At 41.0% G+C, this 15,415-nt stretch overlaps 1 long non-coding RNA gene across 1 annotated transcript; it reads left to right on the top strand.

Annotated features, from left to right (window-relative positions):
- Nucleotides 1–2,426: 2,426 nt before the first annotated feature.
- Nucleotides 2,427–10,373, top strand: LOC148159868 (uncharacterized). Its single transcript, XR_015762627.1, has 4 exons — nt 2,427–2,759; nt 5,068–5,286; nt 8,056–8,179; nt 9,900–10,373. It is a non-coding gene; the product is annotated as an uncharacterized LOC148159868 (long non-coding RNA).
- The last annotated feature ends 5,042 nt before the right edge of the window (nt 10,374–15,415 follow it).

The raw sequence follows: 15,415 nt of genomic DNA, 5'->3' as shown, positions 1-15,415 counted from the left end.
CTTTTTTATTTTTTATGCACCTCAAAGATAAAGTTGTGGCAGAATAACGAAGTTATAAACACTTTGGATTATGATGCCAAAAATGATGATAAACCATCTATTTTTACCCATTTGTGAAGGAAACAAAAAGTTCACAGTTTTTGTTTTATTTGTTTCTTTTCAAATTAAAATTTTATTTGTATAGCACATTTCAGCAGCGAGGCATTTCAAGGTGCTTTACATAATTAAAGAAATAAAAACAGTATGTGACATTAATAGATAAAAACTAAAGATAAAAACATCAGAAACACTGAAGACATCAAACCCACTCTAACCCCATGCAGCTCTAACCAGGTGGGTTTTAAATTGAGATTTAAAGGCTCTCAGTGTTTCAGCTGTTTTACAGTTTTCTGGAAGTTTGTTCCAAATCTGTGGTGCATAGAAGCTGAATGCTGCTTCTCCTCGTTTGGTTCTGGTTCTGGATGCAGAGCAGAACCAGAACCAGAAGATCTGAGGGGTCTAGACAGTTGGTACAGCAATAACAATAATTTAACAATAATCTTTTGTTAAATTAAAGTTAACTGCTTAAAAACCTCAACATTAGATTTAATTTCACTATTCTACTCCCAGTTGTGTGTTTTATTACTTAAATCCTATTTTAGCTGCTGATTGACAATCCAAACCCACTGATTAAATCTTTTATCATTCAAATGTTCCAGGTTTTTTAAAACATGTTAGATATGAACCTGCTCTAAAATGCATTGATTTGTTTAAAAACTGTGACAATAGATGATAAAACAGCTGGAATCTTTCATGAAATGCAAATGTGAAAATAACACCTTCATTGACAGATCTTCACTAAAACCTCCCACGTCTCGTACTTGAAGCTGACTCATGATTCAGAGGAAGCGGGTCTGTTAGTGTTCAAATAGACTGAAGCTGTGAAGCAACAGCAGTGGGAGAAAACAAAAACCTCTGAGAAACAACACACAGGTATGACAGATTTATAGCAGTATGTGATATAACATTGACTTGTGCATTACCGTAAGGTACAGATAGTCAGAACACCACCATCAGGATGAAGCAGGCCTGCAGAGAAAAGACAGAAGATGATCAAATGTTAAACAAGTCATGAAGTAAATACAAAGCTGCTGCCAGCTCTTCTCATTTGATGTGGTGCTGCAGCAGACCAGGATGACGCACAGAAGCTTCTTAACTGCCGAGTCGTGCAAAAAGCAACAGGAAAAGAAGTAAAAGAACTAAAACCAAGAAAAAAAGAGAAATCGGCAGCCAGATGTAGCGTTAAGCAGGCCGACATCTGAGTGACTGTTACAGTATAATACACTGTAAACAACTTAATGCACAGTCACATTTCTCTAACTTCCATTATCCACTGTGACCACAACTGGCAGCAGGACAGAAAACATCTATAATCTGATCTGTATGTTTTGTTTTCAAAGTTGTAGAAGAGGAATGAGTGTAAAGTCAGGAGGAAACGGGTTTAAAAACGTGGCACAAACTGATTCACTGCATTTTATTAACATCATCAGGTGAATGAGGCTCAGTGCTGCAGACACGGCCAGCAGTTCCACTCAAACATTTGTTTATATCGGGGGAAAACCACAGATCTTATCACACTGAAGCGTCTGAACGGCAAACTGCATCCATCGTAATGAAATCTGCAGCTACTCTGTTGGTTTCCACTGAGAAACATGTCCAGACATGTTCAGACACACCATTCAATGACGCTTTGTTCTCAAAACCGCATTTATGAACAATATTGAAGAAGAATAGCGGATCTGACATAAATCTGCAGATTCCAGTAGATTTTATTTGTTTCTATTTTCATATTGAGCAGCAGAGCAGAGGAAACCTTTCCTCACATTCTGATTTTTCCCATGGCAGCAGGATTTCTGTCAGGTGTGACAGAACCAGCAACCAGAAAGTTATGATAAGTTTCTGCTATCAGGGACAGAAAAGCACAAGAAGCTTCAGCCGTGACTGACATGTTCATGTCAGGATGCTATTTAATTACTCCACAGTATTTTTATGTTGCAACTTTATCTTTGTTGTTTCTTAATTTGTTGTACCGTTTTTTTAACCGTTTACACGGTTTCTAATTGAAAACTAGTCCGTCTCGCATCTGCAAATAAGTAAAGAAACAGAGTTCGCTAATATTGGCAAAAATATTTAATTAGACTTTATGTTTTGTCAGCTGCAACCAGGTTTGACCTTTTCGCTTTTCTATTTAATGAGTTAATTATTTGTGATCTTCTTTTTCTCCGGTTTTTCCATAAACATGTAAAAGAAATTCAGATGAATTCTAGTGCAAAACTGAATCCATACGGGGTTAAAGATTATGTGGAATAATTATTTGAATAATGTGTGGAGAAAAGAAGCAAAGCTGCAAAGACGGAACTTTGTTATATGTCTGGATGAGTCATAGTCTCTCTCTCTCTCTCACACACACACACACACACACACACACACACACACACACACACACACGCACACACACACACACACACACACACACACACACACACACACACACACACACACACACACACACACACTTCCGTGTTCATTCCAGGAACTCTCTCAAAGCGCCGCTGTGTTTTAAAAATTCTTGAACGATCTGAATCTGAACCTTTTCTTTAACGGACATTAAGATGAATTTTCCAACCTTGTTCTCTGATTCTCTCGGTCTGGCTGGTTCTGGTTCTGGACCTTTTCTGGCGAACCGAGGGTCCAACCAGAAACTAATCGAACCAAACGAGGTGAGTTAAACCGCGCTTTTGATTTCGTTCATAGTTTCCTTCACTCCCTCTCCTGCACGGAGCTTTCTGCTTTCTGTTTGGACAGAAAAGCAGCTTTAACTCCGCTGCCTGGTTTTATACGAGCCTCTGCAGCACTGAAATGCAGAAGTTACATGAAAATACTATATTTTATTATTAACTCTGTTTTAGGGTTTTTTTAAAATACTGTTTGGACTTTGGTTTGATGTTTTTATTTTTGCATTTTATGACCAGCCGTTTTTTTTATTTTTTGCTCTATTCAGAACTTTAATTGAAAGCGAATATTAATAATAAAATGCGCGACAGGGTTTTCCTCCTTTGCGGAAGCTTCCGTGTTCCAAGTAACTTGATCAAAGCTGATGCATCTGCAGCTCTGCAACCAGGACTGTGCAGAAGTTGACTAATTAGGGAACTTCTGAATGCAAGTATGTATTTATGTTAAAAAAAAAAAGAGTGAATATTAACTTTGAAAAAAATACAATTAATAGATTTTTATCTAAAGAAATGTATCATTTTCTGCACATTTCGGGATTTATGCTCTACATTTTGCTTGTCAGGTAAAATGCTCCATTCTTAGTCGAGCTGTTGCGGTTTCGCAGAGATAAATGACCGTCCAGCTCTGAGTCCAGTCCGGTGTTTTCTGTGAGGCTCCGGCTGCTCAGGTGGAAGTGGGCGGAGCCTAACATGACGGCTCTTTCCGTCTCTCATCGGGTTTTATTGTTCAGATTACTTAAAACTTGCACCTCCTTTAAGTGAGTTTACGATTATTGTTTGTCTTTTTTGCAAAATAAAAAAATCTTGTCTGGAGAAATGAGCTTCATTTATTTCAAGCATTTCGACTTTAGGATCACAAAGTCCGACACGATGCTTCAGACCGAGTTGGTTTTAACAGTTTTCTGTCTAATTTGACTCCGTGCTGCATGCAGCCAGTCCTGTTCGGCCGATGCAGATGTTCGGTTCGGACTTCTCATACTTCCGTTCCTCATTGACTCAATTCTTATTTTCTCTATAGGTAAATAAGATGGAAGTGCTGATGCACTGTCTGACTAATTTTACTCACTAACAATTTAAACTTTAGATCGGGCCTAAATAAAACATTAAAACTGGTCCGAACCCGAAGTTGAACCCGAAATGTATCCTCTAAGCTCAGAGGACTTCATTTTGTAATGCAGAGGACATCTTGGTTTTCAGAGGAAATCTTGTAAATTTGTCATGAAAAATGTTCGTTTTCCTTCCAAAGTTCTGACTTTTCGACATCAGATATGTCAGCATGTTATGTGCAGCAGTTAGAAATGTCTTGCATCATATATTAGTTCTCTTTCTAACAAACACACAAAACGATCAAATAGTTTCTCCAGACTTCAGTAATCTCAAACCTTAAGGTCGTTCAGGATCGTGATGAAGTGACGTTTTTATTCCAGCTGCAGTTTTTGCCAGTAAACAAAGAAAATGTTCAGATTTCACATCATTTGTTTCAGAATGACGGGTCTGATGAAGTCACCGCTCAGGACTCTGTGTCATCTCTGGTTAAATTTGTCTTGTTTTCTTTGTTCGAGTCATCATCGTGTTTCTAGTCATGTTAGTTTCTTAGTTATTTCATTACTCTAGGTTTAGTTATTCTTTTTCTCCATTCCTGTTTCCGGTTAGGTTATTTTTTTGTTTAGTCCTCGTTATTCTCGTTCTGTGTTCCTTGGTTCTTATTGTTTCTGTTTGGTTCTTCTGTCTTTTGGTCTCTTTAGTGTTATTTCCAGCTCCCCGCCCTCAGCCCGGCTGCTGCTCCTCTCACCTGCTGTCACTTTAGTCTCATCAGCTGCAGGTTTTCATCTCTCAGCCTTCTTCAGTAGTTAAGCTTCTCATCCTCATGTCTGCTTCGTCCTCTGTTTTCTCCCCGTGTCTCCTGGTTTGATGTTTTTGATGTTGTTTTGGATTTATTTTGTTACGACCTTAGATTTTGTGTTTTTTGTAAGGACCCATCGTTATTTCAACCATTCTTCATTAAATCATCAAAGAACTCAGCTGCTGCCTCCTCCTTTCTGCATTTGGGTTTACACTTCAACAATCGCCATCATGACAACAGCTTAATAATGAATATACACTTATGCTGAAAACATAATTTTATTCAAAATTGATTAAAAAAAAGTCGTAATATACTGCAGAATCTAACAAATAAAAGCTTTAAAATGTAAAGACATGAAGTAGAATGTGGCTCCACTTTATGGTGGAGTTTTAACTCCAGGTTGTAGCAACTAAATACAATTTAAAACAGTTTTTGTCTCTGGTTCCGCTTCAGGATGAACGTCTCTTGTTTCCGCTCGACTCAACCTGCTGCGGTCAACGCCAGCATCCTGTTCGACTTCCACACCAACCTGTGGGAGAGACCAGACGGACAGGCGGCAGAGACGGAGGGACCCTGTGTGGTCTGCAGGGGCCAGGATGTGTTCGCGGCCTGCCGCTCCTTACACGGTGATGATGGAGGCGATGGGCCGCAGCGTGGAGATCACAGCGGCTGGTGAGGAAGTAAACGGCTCAACACATCCAGTCTTTCTCTGTAGCTGCGTTTCCTTTACAAATGTCCGCAAATCATAATATCGAAAAAACACAATTTTGCAATTGCGGCGTTCCCATTATGAAATTAGAATCATGCATGAACCAGTCTGTTCACGCAATAAGTCACTAACAATTATGGCAGCGATGGATGTAAACAGTTAGATGAGATTATATTTGCAATTCAGCCAAGCAGAGGAGACCCTGGCGTCTTATTTGGAGCGACCTCCGCTAATTTGGGAGCCGCAACCTATGCCAGGTTTTGGGAAAAATTATAGTTAGAAGAGCTTTGGATTGAACACATTTAGTCGTGAGGGGAGCCAGCTGCACGTTGTCAAAATAAATAAATGAAAAAAAAAAAAAAACATTATTTTCCCACTTCCTGTCTTCTTCTTCGTCGTTTTCTCCAGTAGTAACACGGATCTTGATCACATGACTCATGTTTCCACTGCAGTTTTGCGAAATACATTTCGAACAACCACCTCATCATAGCCAAAAACTTTTTATGGAAAATTTTGTTTTTTCCAAATTGGCCTGTTTTCATTAAGCAAATTTCTTTTCCTACTTTCACTGGTTAATATAATGCAGATTGTTACTGTCCTAATAAAAAGTTTAGATTTTTATGTGATCAGCAGCAGCACCAGAGGGATTAGCAGAATTGTCTTTATCGTTACTGTAAAATAATAAACTTCTCTGAACCTCAGACCTGATAGCTAGGACTACTGAGTTCATTATTATTAATAAAGCTCAAACCTTTAATCTGATTCATCAGAGGTAATAAATAAATAAATAAATATCAGCAGAATATCAGGTAAGCGTCTTATTTTTGTGTTCCGGATTCATGTCGGTTTATATTTTAAAAAATGTCATAGACGGGCCGAAGCAGAACAGTGTAACATAACAATAACGAACCAGAACCAGCCACGTTTGTGACGCGGAGAAAAACTTTAACAGCGACGTGGTGAAAACAGAAACATCGCAAACAGATTCAAAAAAGTAAAGATTTCCTCTTTATCCGCGGCTTCATTCAGGTGAACTTATGAAAGACTGCAAGGAAGATTCATAGAAAATGCGCCGCGTAAGATTACAACATAATAACCTCAAACTGCTGGGATTTGAGAATGAAAAAATAATTATGTGTATTTTTAGGGCAGATTGTAAGGTAAACGACCCAAAACTTTTTTATATATATCTAATGGTATGTTGGTGCGGATTCAGCTTTAAGGTTTAAAGCAGGTGTGGGTGAGCGGATGGCGCACCCCACACACTCCAGTAAGAAAAGCAAACTGGAGTCCTCATCTCAGGACTTTGAGGAGAGCTACATGTTTCGGGCGGAGTCATTCTCTCCTTCACCTTCCTGTCTCCCTTCCTCTGGATCTCCTCCCATTAACTCTGGATGATTTAGGGCTAATGGACACACCGGCTCTCCCCTTAGTTTTTTTTTCACCAACATACCGCACTAAGTTAATAATTAGTACTTTACTAGAGTTGAACTTTCACTCCAGTAATTGAGCGGGAGACATTTTGTCATCTGCTGATTTCTGCTCCGCTGGTTTGAAACAGAGAGAAAGTTTTGTTTTGTAGGCGGTTACAATCTGAGACAATCTCTGGATGAGCAGTGAAACTGACATTGTCTCACATAAATATATCATGTTTTAATATTTTCAGCTAAGAATATATAAACTCAGTGACTCATAAAGGAATGAATCGGCCACATGCAGACTTTGATCATGATGTAAAGTTCATTTTTGCTGATTCTTATATCTTTTTGTAAACACAAGAGGAAGCTGAGCTGCAGACCGTGTTTTGATTTCATGTTCCGACTTGATTTTTATTGGTTTTATATACTTTATGCCTTTGTTTTTGTTTATTCTCTTGTTATGTTCAGTTAGGTATTTTAATGAACTTATTTAATGAATGAATAAATACTAATCAATTGAAACTGTTCCTAAAAAGTCTCTTTGACTTATGATGACAATCCAAACATATTTCTGTTTATTCCTATTATTTTAATGACCATTAGAGGCTCCACAGCGCCATCTGCTGTTTTCCGCATAACCACACCTGGTCCTAAATGTGATTGTAATCGATTCTAATCGAGTGCATGTGTAGTTTGAACAATTCCGACTCCTTGTTTAAACATTGACTTTAGAAACTGACCTGGGTTTTGGCTAAAAAAAGTAAATATTTATATGACATTGCTGAAAATAAACAAATACCTGAATGTGTGTCTGATCTAAGATCCAGTGAAACATATTTATGTTTGGAACATCTTTTCATCATTTTTTTATTCAAAGAACATAAATTCAGATTTGCAAATCCAAATTTGTTCAACAAAATCTTTATTATTATTATTATTATTATTATTATTATTATTATTATTATATTTTAGTTTTGAAAGAATCCACTGACTCCTAAGAGATTATGACTTATATATTTGATTTTCTGTATCTAAGATCTTGAAAAATCTCTAGAGACATTTATTATCACTAATAGTATTATTATTAGTAACACACAGAGCAGTAATTATGCAAAATATATACAAAGAATATATACATTTTGCATTTAACATAAAAATGCAAATATTAATTAATTGGATTAAGCAATTAATGCTTTTGTTGAAAAATAATGAACAGCTGCTCCCAGTAGAAATATACTCATCAATCAGACCAATCAGAGCCAGGAGGAGGGTCTTAGCGCTGTCAATCACTCTTGTGTTCATCCCTCCCTGCAGCTGATTCACCAGATCATAACCAGCTGACCCCTTTCATCGCTGCCATCTTCATCCTCCTCTTCATCATCTTCATCCTGCTCTGCTGTCTCAGGAAGAAAATTCACCACAGGTGAAATAATCGCAGGTGAGTAAAGCTGAATCTTTCTGATTTTATTAGATCACCTTCAGGGTTTTTTGTGATGATTTGGGATATTTTATATGCAGTGAAACAAAATCAGAGTCTAGTTGTGCGACAGCAGAGAGGAGGAAGAGCAAAAGCTGCTCAAATTAATGAAATATTTACAACTACAGATGTTGAAACTAATTCAATATTTAATTTATAAGACTGCAAATCACTTTTGATTTTGTTTTGTTTTCGATGCCAATTCTGATGACTAATTGAATAAACATTCTGAAGATTTTTCATTTAGTCACTTAAACTAAACGACTAAATACATTTTTAATGTATTCTAAAATTAGAAATACATTAAAAATTTATTTCATTTTTTTTAAGAAGAAAGTGAACAATTTATTTCTTAAAACTGTAACAAATCTTAGTATAAACTAGAAATGTACACGCACAAGAGAGTTCTTTGACTTGTTTTTTTAAATACAAATTTAGAAATAAGTATGACCGCTGCTTTCCCTAATCAAAGCTAGAAAAATGATTTAATTGAAACAAAAAGGATAAGACACGTCAGCTCACGTCACCGCTACATTTAATAACCCATCATCTGTTTCCTGGAATCAAGGAATTATATCAATCATTCTTTAGTTTTTTATAAGGAAACAACCACACATTCAAATCTATAACCCAGTCTTTGAATCAAAACAAACAGAAATATTTCATCAATAATAATAATAGTCCATCAAAAAGTCCATAATTAGGCGATCCAAAATAAGGTTCCGTCCTCGCAAAAAAAAAAACAAGTCAAAGAACTCTCTTGTGCGTGTACATTTATAGTTTATACTAAGATTTGTTACAAAATAAATGTGGTGAACGATTAATCATTTGTAGCAAAGGAAACATCTGCAGCAAAACAATAAAACATAAATAAGAAGCTCAGACCTTTCTGCTGGACTGAACATCAGTGGTGTAGAGTTTATGTTTTCATTTATTTAAATAATAATTGGTAGAAAAAGGTTCTAAATAGATTTATTTGACTGAATTTGAACCAGTTGAAGCTGAAAGTATTCAACCTGGGGAGTTCTGTGGAACATATTTACAAAGAGTTTTTTCATCTGAACTGCAAAATGCATATTTTTTTCATGCAGCTTTGGTTTAATTATTGCTGAGTGTTGTTATTTCAGCAACATTTTATTTTTTAGTTTGTATCCTCCACTGAACAATTAATCAATGCTAATTATTAATACTTTCAGCCCATCTAATTTCATATAACAAACAGAAACCAATAGTAATAATTTGTATATTAGCCAGTTTAATAAAAGTTCAGTGCTGATCCGTTGTTCTTATGACGCGCTGACGTCACACCTGTTTTATCGTGTAAAATCAGTCCCAAAGGTTTTCCTGAAGTTCACATTCATATTTTATTCCATTCAAATATAATTTATGCACAAACCCAGAGACTCCAAGGAACACAGGAACAGTTTCAACACGGATTCCGCAGCAGCGGTCAGAAACGGGCTTTTCCCGGTTCAACACCTGCCGCTACAGGTCGTCTCCCCTTTGCTCATTGGGCCCACAGCCCCACCTGGTGGCCAAGCCAGAAAAATACTATTTGGCTCCGATAACCAACCAAATGATAGCTGAGCTACTGAAGGAAGAAATCTGCATCATGTTTGAATGAGAAGCTGATTCTGTTTGGGTTCAGGTGCTTTTTCATCCCTGGTTTTGTTTTATTCAGGGAGGAAAACGGGACGGGACTGGAGCTGGAAACAGGACAGCAGCCGGAAACGGGACTGAAACCGGAAATGGGACTGGAGCCGGAAACAGGACAGCAGCCGGAAACGGGACTGAAACTGGAAATGGGACTGGAGCCGGAAACGGGGCTGAAGCCGGAAATGGATCAACTTTGCTCCATACAGAAGCAGAAAGTCTCGTGTGAAGATGGACAGTAGAAAAAGAGCTGCATGCTTCTTTATTGTTGAAGATTAAGTGGTTAAATTAGCACTTTTATGGGGAAAATATAAAATGTTTAACAATCAAAATTAGCTTCTGGTTTTTATCTTTAAAAATTAAAAATTTGGTCTGTTTCTAAACCCAGCTGTACGTCTGGCCTTTAAATAAATTAAATTAAATATCAGCTGAATGTGACACCAGTTGGCAAAACTACAGCTGATAAAATTCACTTAATAAATCATGTTTGCTTTAGATTCACTGCTGGGTTTTCCTTCAAAGCTGCAGTTTTTTTCAGTGACAGAAACTGATCAAATCATGAATGTTCTTCACCCTGCAAGTTGAAATCAAATCTTTTTTTCAAACAACTAAAATGTCAGAGAAAAAATTAATAAATTAAGAAATCCAAAAAAAGTTATAGTAATAATTAAACATGAAACAAGTAAATCAATAGATGTAACACTGTCGGCTGTAAGGTTTTAATCTGTTCCTCTGTATCCAGATCCAGGCGGTTTAACACCGAGTGAAGCACCGAAGGCCAGAAGTGTTTTAGAGTCAATTTAATCCGATATATTTTCACTTCATCTGTTCAAATCTCGCTAAGGCTCTCAATACTCGGGTGAAATTATTTCTTATTTAATATAAACACAGCAACTGCTAAATTATGTTTTTTCCAACATTAGAATGAAGACAAAGATTTGCTCACATTGAAGCAGCTGCTGCTGTAATCAAAGCGACTGAAGATCAACAGACGAGTTTCCAGTCGCTCACAGTGGCGATATAACCTTTTACTTTGTGTAATCTGGTTTAATATTTCACTCACTGTACATCTATTTTGATTTATTTAGCTACTCTGTGCTCCATGTTTACTTGATGCTTGACTTGCTGCTCATCACACCGCCCTGCCCAAATAACCCCATCTGCATGATGGGAGTTTAGTCTGTTTATGCAGCATAATGAGCAGAAATAAAGCAGAACAGTTTGAAGCATCTGCAACTAATTCTGCCTCCAAACACCAAAACAACTAATTTCTCAAGCAAAGAGAAATCTGACGACCCTGCACACTTTCATAACTGGTTTCTAACTCTCCAGGCAGTCATCCACATCTTTTAATTCAGATTTCATTTCTTTATATTGATGCTCTGGTTCATTTCCACACACACATTCATTGAAAGATGATCAGATTTACTGCTACTTAGGATTATTAACATGTTTACTGGAAAAGTGTGATATTTGTATTCTGTCACAACATCTACGTTTGTTTGAGTCTATTGGACATTTCAGGCTGGTTTCTCTGTAGATCTGGTTCATCAGATGATCAGAACCAGAACCAGGACAATGAAGGCAGTGGAACCGTCAGAACCAGAAAGATACAAAGAAAAGAGTTACTGCAGGGAAACAAAGCAGGACAGGTCTAATTGGCTGTCCAGTCAGTAGGCGGCTCTCAGTTGGATTTAAAGATGGCAGGCGGAGCATGCAGATGATCAATAGATGTTTTCTGCAGTTTGGAGCCATGTGTCTAAGATATCTAGAAGTAATACAGGTTTGTAATTTTCTCATTATATCCCGGCATGGTTTGTTTTCTTGTTCCACATTTACTTTATAACATCTCAGCAAAGTCATGCTGAGAAAACTGAGTTTCTGGTTTTATTCATTTTTCATAAAGCAGGTGATAAACCAGCGGTTTGAGGATCATTCCCTAAAAGACGCGTTGGTCAACATGTAACCCGCTTGGTCTCCATCAGTCCAGATGCCACTGCCCTGCTCTGGGACAAATCCAGCTCCACATGACCATCAACACAGTGGAGAGATGAATATCAGACAAACAGTCCTGGAAGGTGCAGCATCAGCACCAGTCCATGACTCTCCTGGTAGTTCAAACAGAGCCGGAACCGAGAGATGGTGACGGTCCAGAGTTCGATGCAGTCTGCAGGAGACCGACCTGTTGCTCTCCATCTGTCCATGGTTGAATCCGACATGAGGTCTGCAGTGTTTGGGTGAAAGGAAACTGCAGTATTTATATCTGTACTATGGAGATGGACCGACCGGCGGATGGATGAATGAACCGACTCACCGATGGAGGTCGTCCGTCCGGCCAACCGACCATCCGACAAACCAACTGACCGACTAGCAGCATAAGTGGGAGGGACCCGACTAACGTACAGCAGCATAAGTTGGAGGGGCCTGACCGACCGTCCGACGGACAAACTGACCTCTGACCAACTGACCAGCCAGCAGCAAAAGTCGGAGGACCCCAACCGACCGTCCGAATGAATGAGCGACGGACTTACAGAAAAACTTACAGTTCTATCGACCGACCGATAGAACTGTTTCACGGCAGACACTGCGCCAATCCTCCTGTCGATCTCCCGCTCCCTTCTGCCCTCATTCGTGAACAAGATCCCCAGATACTTAAACTCCTCCACTTGAGGCAGGACGACCCCCCTGACCCGGAGAAGGCACTCTACCCTTTTCCGGCTCAAGACCATGGCCTCGGATTTGGAGCCACTGAGCCTCATCCCGGCCGCTTCACACTCGGCCACGAACCGCTCCAGCGAGAGCTGCAGATCACGATCTAATGAAGCCAACAGGACCACATCATCCGCAAAAAGCAGAAACGCGATCCTAAGGCCACCAAAATGGATCCCCTCAACACCTCGGCTGCACCTAGAAATTCTGTCCATGAAAGTAATGAACAGAATCGGTGACCATCTGCATGCCGATGCAGATGGTGGACCAGAATCGACTCGAAGCCATACGGAAGTCTTTCTCCATGGCCTCTCCTAACTCCTCCCAAGTCCAAGTTTTTGCCTCAGCGACCACCTGAGCTGCATGCCGCTTCACCCGCCGGTACCCATCAGCTGCTTCTGGAGTCCCACAGGCCAAAAAGGCCCGATACGACTCCTTCTTCAGCCTGACAGCATCCTTCACCGAAGGTGTCCACCAACAGGTTCAAGGGTTGCCGCCACGACAGGCACCAACAACCTTGCGGCTGCAACTCCGATAAGCCGCCTCGGCAATGGAGGCATGGAACATGGTCCATTCAGACTCAATGTCCCCAACCTCCCCCGGAACGTGTTAGAAAATTTTGCTGGAGATGGGAGTTAAAGCTCCATCTCACAGGGGACTCTGCCAGATGTTCCCAGCAGACCCTCACTACAAACAAACTTGGCAGAGTCTAACTCTCACTGGAAATGAGCCCGACTTACTGCCGGCAATGCGGACCAGACTCTGACACCGGTCATACAGGGACCTGATGGCACGTATCAAAGGGCCCGGTACCCCATTTTCCCGGAGAACCACCCACAAGGCCCCCCTGGGGACACGGTCGAACGCCTTCTCAATGTCCCCAAAACACATGTAGACTGGTTGGGCGAACTCCCATGCACCCTCCAGGACCCTGCAGAGCGTGTAAAGCTGGTCCAGTGTTCTACGACCAGGACGAAAACCACACTGCTCTTCCTGAATCCGAGGTTCGACTATCCGACAGACCCTCCTCTCCAGGACCCCTGAATAGATCTTACCCAGTAGGCTTAAGAGTGTGACCCCTCTGTATTTGGAGCACAGCCTCCGGTCCCCCTTTTTAAACAGGGGGACCACCACCCCAGTCTGCCAATCCAGGGGAACTGCCCCTGATGTCCATGTGATATTGCAGAGTCGCATGAGCCAACACAACCCTACAACATCCAGAGCCTTAAGGAACTCCGGGTGGATCTCATCCACCTCCAGGGCCCTGCCACTGAGGAGCTTTTGAACCACCTCGGCGACCTCGTCCCAAGAGATTGGAGAACCCAACCCAGAGATCCCAGGCTCAGCTTCAATGAAAGGCTTGTTGGTGGGATTGAGGAGGTCTTCGAAGTATTCCGCTCACCGGCCCACAATGTCCCGAGTTGAGGTCAGCAGCACACCATCCCCACTATAAACAGTGTTGGTGCTGCAGTGCTTCCCCCTCCTGAGACGCTGGACGGTGGACCAGAATCGCCTCGAAGCCGTACGGAAGTCTTTCTCCATGGGCTCTCCTAACCCGCGACAGGCACCAACAACCTTGCAGCCGCAACTCTTATAAGAAGCCTCGGCAATGGAGGCACGGAACATGGTCCATTCAGACTCAATGTCCTCCACCTCCCCAGGAACATGTTCGAAGTTCTGCTGGAGATGGGAGTTACAGCTCCATCTCACAGGGCACTCCGCCAGATGTTCCGAGCAGACCTTCACTACATGTTTAGGCTTGCCAGGTCTGACCGGCTTCCTCTCCAACCACCGAAGCCAACTCACCAACAGGTAGTGGTCAGTGGACAGCTCCACACCTCTCTTCACCCGAGTGTCCAAGACATACGGCTGCAGATACGATGAAACGATGACAAAATCGATCATCGAACTGCTGCCTAGGGTGTCCTGGTGCCAAGTGCACATATGGACACCCTTATGCGTGAACATGGTGTTCCTTAAGGACAATCCGTGATGAGCACAAAAGTCAAACAACAGAACACCACTCGAGTTCAGATGGGGGGGGGGGTGGCAATTCCTACAAACCACGCCCCTCAAGGTCTCACTGGTTCTTCATAAAGGGTCTTCAGACTGCACTTTATCTGGTTCCTCACCTAGGACCTGTCTGCCTTGGGTGGCCCTACCAGGAGCATGAAGCCAAAGACAGCACAGCTCCTATAGGATAATTGGGACACTCAAACACCTCCACAACGATAATGTGGCACAAAAGGAAAGGAATTGTAAAGAAAGTTAAAAACTCTCCGCTACCTGTCTGATTTCTGCACTATAGCATGTACTGTGTCTCCAACCTGGAGCAGTGCATCAAGTCCACGCAGCGCGTCAGTAAACGATCACGGATGTTCGTGGCCGTGTGCAGCTGGATTCGCCAGAAAATACAGCAACGGCAGCGGCCTCTGGACGGCAGGACGGTTTGGGTCTGAAACCCGCCTCCAGAGTTCATGCAGAGCGGCGGTGTCTGAACTGACGGAAACCGAGCGGCTTCTTGTGTGGACAGGAGGTTTCTCAAACACGTCTCCGTCCAGCAGCCCGGGACCATCACAGCGGACTGCGGAGAAACTCTGCCGCCTGCTCGCTTCGCAAGCTCCATGAAGGTGGATGGAAAACTTCGATTCAGTAATCAACAGGTCTTAATGCACTGCATGGCCGAACGTACGGTTGAAATGAAATGATTTGTTTAATTTGTAAAATTCCTCCAGATGACATGCCCTACATCAATAAACTGAATTGAACAGAAACTTTAAAACTCTCTGCTGCTGTCTGACTGATTTCCACACATTAGCATGTACTGTGTCTCCA

The sequence above is a fragment of the Poecilia mexicana genome, unplaced genomic scaffold, assembly GCF_051168715.1.
Source record: "Poecilia mexicana isolate PSO_F unplaced genomic scaffold, ASM5116871v1 scaffold_4, whole genome shotgun sequence".
NCBI lineage: Eukaryota > Metazoa > Chordata > Actinopteri > Cyprinodontiformes > Poeciliidae > Poecilia > Poecilia mexicana.
Note: the sequence above shows the minus strand (reverse complement) of the source record. Positions and strands in the feature narration are given on the sequence as shown.